At 28.0% G+C, this 6,824-nt stretch overlaps 1 long non-coding RNA gene across 1 annotated transcript; it reads right to left on the bottom strand.

Moving 5' to 3' along the window:
- Positions 1-1,393: 1,393 nt before the first annotated feature.
- LOC143258052 (uncharacterized) lies at positions 1,394-5,305 on the bottom strand. Its single transcript, XR_013032118.1, has 3 exons — positions 4,725-5,305; positions 3,371-3,458; positions 1,394-1,481 (listed from the first exon to the last, which is right to left on the bottom strand). It is a non-coding gene; the product is annotated as an uncharacterized LOC143258052 (long non-coding RNA).
- Positions 5,306-6,824: the final 1,519 nt, after the last annotated feature.

Genomic DNA, 6,824 nt, shown 5'->3' with positions numbered 1-6,824 from the left:
ATTATTTAAACAGTTTGAGTCTGAAATTAATATTTTGTTTTGCAGTTGTACATATATTTTCTCATCTTTGTTTCAAACATCTAAAACTGAATTACTGTACACAACATTTTATCTCTTTTACTTTTAATGTGAATTTAGTACACAGTAGAATCAAACTATATTAATCTATTAAATATAAGCTAAATCATATTAGAATTATGTTTTATACAGCAATGTCACCCTGTAAGGTATTTGAAATTGGTTTGTTGGAGATTTTAATAATATTATCATTCTAACAGCAGATAATACATAATACTGTTTATAATCTAAAAATAATGTTTTGAACTACTATTTTAGTACAAGACAAAACTGAATTAAATACAATTTCAATTCAATGACTGTTTATTGTAAAAAAACAAATACACTTTATTTTATAGTGTAGGTTCAAATTCCCTTAATCTAAATAGCACAACACATCAGAAAAGCATTCAGCTTCAAGTAATCTTTAGTTGTATCTGAAGTGTTGTAACCTTTAGATTAACAAACCTGCCACAAAGTTTTCTTGACATAATTATTGTTTTATTTTTACTTAGGTTAACTTCCAGTTGTTCATTGATCAAGATTCTGTGTATACAAAAACATCATCAACTGTTTGACTATTTTCAACATCCCTTTTTTGTTAACCAAATGAATTGTCATAATCATGTGTACCCTGTGTTTCCTATGATAAAATGAGTTTTTCAATTTACATAACAGGATAATTCTTAATTACTTATTAGGATAGCTTCTAAATGTTTTTTTTCTTTTTAACTTTTCTGACTCCTTCAATATATGCCATTCATTTACTGGTATTATTTTTGTCACACTACTTGCATGTCAATACAAGCTTACCTGAGTAAAATAACTAGGAAGTTACATAAAGTTATTCCTACACTCAGTAAATATTCACTTGTATATTATTTGAATAAGTGTATTAGAGTAATTGTGTGTAAGATTTGGCACACCAAACTTCAAAACAGAATATTCAGAATGGGTATTCACATAATTCAGATTCGAGTGTGTTGATACATTCTGCACATAACAACTAAAATGGTTATTTAACTTTAATTGAAGAGTTGTAGGTACATGACAACTTTATTTTTCTTTGTTTGTTTTTTTGTTAGTATCTATTAAATAATAACATATTTAAATCCAAACTCAAAACTAATTTGATTGCATTCCAGAACTTCCATACAAGAACTCTACAAATACACATTTCTGGAAAGTGAAACTAATGCTTTTACAAAAACTATCATTTATCTTCCTGCCAGTCATAAGGTGTTTAAAATCATAACAAGGGCTCCTTAAATTCATCAAGGCCAATCGTCTCTTAGTCTCGGCCTCCAAATCCAGCTCTGCTCCCTCGTCCTCTCTGCCCGGCGACATACAGCATCTTCTGCATCTTTCTTCTCCTTCCATGCTGCATAACGATCAGCCATGGCAACCAAGTCTTCAGGAATATCCTACACAGAAAAATAGGAAACCAAATAATAAAATACCAAACAATGGAAAGAACTTGTTTATTACACAAAAAACATTATTTGATCTATCCTATCAGAATAAAATACCAAACAATGGAAAGAACTTGTTTATTACACAAAAAACATTATTTGATCTATCCTATCAGAATAAAATACCAAACAATGGAAAGAACTTGTTTATTACACAAAAAAACATTATTTGATCTATCCTATCAGAATAAAATACCAAACAACAGAAAGAACTTGTTTATTACACAAAAAACATTATTTGATCTATCCTATCAGAATAAAATACCAAACAACAGAAAGAACTTGTTTATTACACAAAAAACATTATTTGATCTATCCTATCAGAATAAAATACCAAACAACAGAAAGAACTTGTTTATTACACAAAAACATTATTTGATCTATCCTATCAGAATAAAATACCAAACAATGGAAAGAACTTGTTTATTACACAAAAACATTATTTGATCTATCCTATCAGAATAAAATACCAAACAATGGAAAGAACTTGTTTATTACACAAAAAACATTATTTGATCTATCCTATCAGAATAAAATAATATCTTGCATTATCTTTAACCCTTCCTTAACTGAAGCACCAAAAGTGTTAAAATTAAAATCTTGTTTGTATGCTGTTTTAGTCTGGGCAAGTTAAATATAACAAAAGCATTTTAACTTTGATTTAAAAGTTCATACAAAAAAAAAGTACAATTTGTTCCATTTAAGAACAAGGATATCATTTAAAATTCATAATGTGGGTTAATAAGTGAAAGAAAAATAGCTTAACATGACTCTTTCCATCTTTATATTTCTTTTATTGCAACACTTCTATTACACTATACATGCAATCAGACTTAATGGTATTGAACTCAGACTGTGTACTAAATAACACAAACAGATGAAAAAAAATGATAAAAAATTCATCTTTAATGAGATGAACATTCACAAACCCAGGACCTTCAACATTGCAAAAGCATCACTGTTGACCCACAGTACAAGTTAACATTCGCTCTCTTTAAAATCAATTATATTTTTTTAATCAAATTATTTTACACAAATAACCAATGTTAACAAAAAAAACAAATTCAATACACCAAAAAATAAATGTAAAAAAAATATGAAAATTAGAAATATCAAATAAAGTTGGAATATAAACTGTAGAAGGTGTCACAAGAAATAGCTAACATACGGCACCTATATGACATCAAACCAAGATGGGCGTGACACCCTCAGTTTGTAATCAAATGAATTAGTCACTTTTAAGTCCTCTTGGCATTTGTACGACATCAAATCAAGATTGACATGAGAAGTCTGTAGTTCAATAAATGAGCCATTTTTCATTTCTCTTAGCATATACACAACACAAACTGTGTATAATTAAAATAATTATGTTGATTTTTTTTAAAACTATTGATAAGGTGCAATAGATTTATTAATAGTATAAATTTTCCTTGGCATCATTAAGAGTGCAAATGGTGGTAAACTGTTTAAATATACTAGATATTAATAAAAATGTCAGAATACCTTGTTGTTTTTTTACTGTTTATTAAAAGTCTAACTATTCTCACTTTACTAGAAAACAGTTGAAACTTATAAAATAACTGCCCTCACTCCAGCCCTGGAAATTCCCAAAGTTAGTGTAAACTTCAGAATTTGTGTTCTCTTGGTTGAAAAACTGGGTCAGAGTGAGTGACACCAATCAAAGTAAATAAGGCTTGTAGCAATAAAATAATTCTTAAGTTTCTCTAATTATTTTTACATTAAATAACCATAAAAGATTAAAGATACAACTAACAAAGTGATTAAATAGGTAAGTGCAAGAACAAGCTATCATATATGATGTACACAGAAATATTACTTGCCTGCCCAGCTTCCTCCATAATATGAATAAGCTCTTGGGCATTTCTCCAGTTTTCTCTAGTAACTAAAGTTACAGATTCTCCTGTTTGTCTTAAGGAAGAAAAACGTTTTTTTCAACTATCTCAAAACTTACAAATCTGAGATCTCTATATAAATTACAATAATTCATATACATCAAAACTTTTTATATATTAATTATGTATAACAAATCGTTAAGTGTTCATTACTTTACACAATAATAACTTCCAAACCTTACATATTTTTACCACAATAAAACTTTTTAATTTTCAAATTTAAAAATATCTGTTCTTCCTGTTAATAAATGTAAAACAAAAGTAACAGTTTTCATGTTCTACAAAATCTTTTCTTATTAAACTTATCATACACAAACTTCTATTCTTGTTTTGAAACAGTCAACATATGTATCAAATTATAATCCATTATTTGCCACTCATTTCTCTTGATTTTTTCCTTCACACATTGGGAATACTCAACCAAATTTCATGATAAAGATACTAAATAGTATTTAGGTTTTATATAATTCTTTAGGTTAAAAATTTCCAAAATTTCACTGTAATACTTTTTAAAGTATATTTTCATCTTGGAATTTTAATAGTTTTTATTCTTGATCACAATTCCTTTTTATAAATATACAGTTAATCTTAATTTGATTCATTTTTAAATGTATTTCTTTTGATACTTTATATTTTCAATTGTGTAGTCATTGTTTCTGTTTATAAATAAACACAAATACTGTATAAAATGACAAAGATTTATCAGCGACCAGACTTGATCCTTCAAAATTTATCAGATCAAAGCAGGTAAGGAACTGTCACTAACAATATTCTTGATTGAGATAAATTTTTATCTAATTACCAGATGTCACACAAAACAGCTTCCATAACTTTCAAACAAATATAGTTTAACACAAAACACTTCCAAGTATGAAAATAACACTTAAAGAAATATAAACAAAATATCCAGATATGTGGTTTGTTCCAAACTCTTCGAAGCTTTCCATTGTTTTCTTATAAGAACTAAGTCTTGTCTCTTCCCCATGACATTATAAATTACTTTTCATGCTGCTGTATTGATATAAAATTGATGTTTAGTTTATAACCTGCTCTGTCCAATGACATAACTTGCTAAGAGCAGTCTCAAAGCCAAGTTACATTACTTGTTGTTCAGATCACAAGTTGCAACAACATAAAATGAAAAATAAAAGGTCGTTCTAATAAGATAGACCCATAATAATTATGGACCCTGCCTCCCCCCTTTTTGTTTAGCAATAACATTTCTCTACCAACTTCCTTAATGAAAATTTTATGTTAAGGTTTGAAGGTAAAGTGTACCTACCCAGCTCTTCCTGTTCGTCCCACTCGATGAACATACTCCTCTACGTTTCTTGGAAAGTCATAGTTAAAGATATGACTGTGTGGTTTTATCAAATAACAAACAAACTCAGGTCAGAAAAAAAAAAGTGGAATTACAAGTCATACAAACTCAAATTCTAATTACAAATTAAAGTACCAAAATTAGTGCATGTAAAAACACCAAAAAAACAAATCATTCATTCTTAGATTCATGGTAGAGAAAAATATGAAGGCCGTCATTCTTAAATCTTTTTTTTTTTTTAATAAGTTTTGTATGAATATGTTGATTGTATATTAATTTTACCTATGCTACCTATTAATCTTATATCTGTTGATTAATGTTTTTGTTCTATTTACTCATTTGGGTTACTTTGTTCTATGCTGTATATTCCTTACTAAGATCATTATTTTGTTATTATATGAAACCTAATTTATTTCAAGATTACTTTGATAGCTTAAAAATACTTAATTTTACTTACATCTTTCTTTATTCAATATACATTCATATTAGATCTGAACATATCATAAACCAAGCCTAATGTTTCCCTTATTTTAATGTAACTAGTGCCTTTTTGTTATAAATTATTATAACTTAAGTGCTGCTAGTAATTCTGTTGAAAACAGTCACTTTCAGAATTTTCCAAAGATGATAATAAAACTTACAACAAAACACTCATATGCATGTGTTGGAGGGTATTGTCATATGTTAATATAATCAATATTGAATGGCTTAAACTTAGCTTCTCTCTTGTATTACATGGATTATACAAACATTTTAACATGATAAGGGCTAACGTCCTTACCCCACATCATACTTTTATATAAAACATGGCACAATAACTTCAGTACACTATTATTACTTTTATCGTGTTTCATAAATCACTCAAATAGTGCTTCAACTGTAGCAAAGAGCAGCCCGATATTAATATGTGAGAATTTTTCAAAGTCAATGCTTTTGTGAATCAAACAGAAACTATTTGATTTAAATAAATGTATATAAACATGTATTAAAAATGAAACCACTCAGTGATGTCCTTGATGTCAAGGCCTCGAGAATATGGTGGCATTAAAATTTGGACCTCTAAGTTATACCAATTAGTATAGCATAAATTCATTGATAATAATTCATATTTTAACAGCATGAAAGTTTTAAGTTCTTAATTTTGTAAGGCAATATTTCTAAAAAATCATAAATTTCTCTTAGTTTCAGAAATGTGGTATTTCTCTAGGCATCCTCTCTTCTGTAATTTATTTGCCACAAATAAATTATAAAATTACTTACTACCAAATCATCATCACTCAGACAAACAATTTTTATTGTCTTTAATCTTGTTTGGCTACATAGCTATCAAATATAAAATCAAAACCTTCTTTCACATCCACCTGTTACATCCTCTTTTATAGTTCTCTGTTAGATTTAATTATATATTACCTGTAACCAATATAAAGTCAAGTATGAAATTTATCATAAAGTACTCACTATAAAATTGTCATTGCTCAGACAAACCATGATTTTCACAGCTTTAAATTCAGTTTGGCAAAACAGCCATCAAATAAAAAATCAGACACTTGCGATATCCACCTGTTACATCTTCTCTTTTGGATTTGTTTATCGTTTCTCTCATGTTATTATAAACAATAAAAAATCAGACACTTAGCGATATCCACCTGTCATCTTCTCTTTTTAGTTTGTTTTTTTTTCTCTCTCATGTTATTATTTATAAACAATAAAAGCCAAGGTTTTCATCTATCAAATGAGGTATTATGTTGTTTTCTGAAAGGAGAATTGTCAATTTCTCTTTTATACAGATTTTGTTCTCGCAGGAAACATGCAGACTAACTTGGATGAGCTTGTAATGGCTCTTGTCACACAATTAGAAAGTCAGACAAATTGCCTGCTTACTTTATTCTGGTGCATTATTTAATTATTGTTATTAGTAGTAAGGAGGTTAAGTGCAATCATAAGAAAGTCAAGTAAGTATTTTCTTGTTTTTCAACGTATTATTTATGTTATTATAAAACTAACTACATATGCAAAATAGAATCTCTTCAGGCTAGTTAAAATTAGATTAGGTAAAATAAA

This window comes from Tachypleus tridentatus, chromosome 7 (genome assembly GCF_004210375.1).
Source record: "Tachypleus tridentatus isolate NWPU-2018 chromosome 7, ASM421037v1, whole genome shotgun sequence".
Lineage (NCBI taxonomy): Eukaryota > Metazoa > Arthropoda > Merostomata > Xiphosura > Limulidae > Tachypleus > Tachypleus tridentatus.
This window is presented reverse-complemented; position numbering and strand designations above follow the sequence as displayed.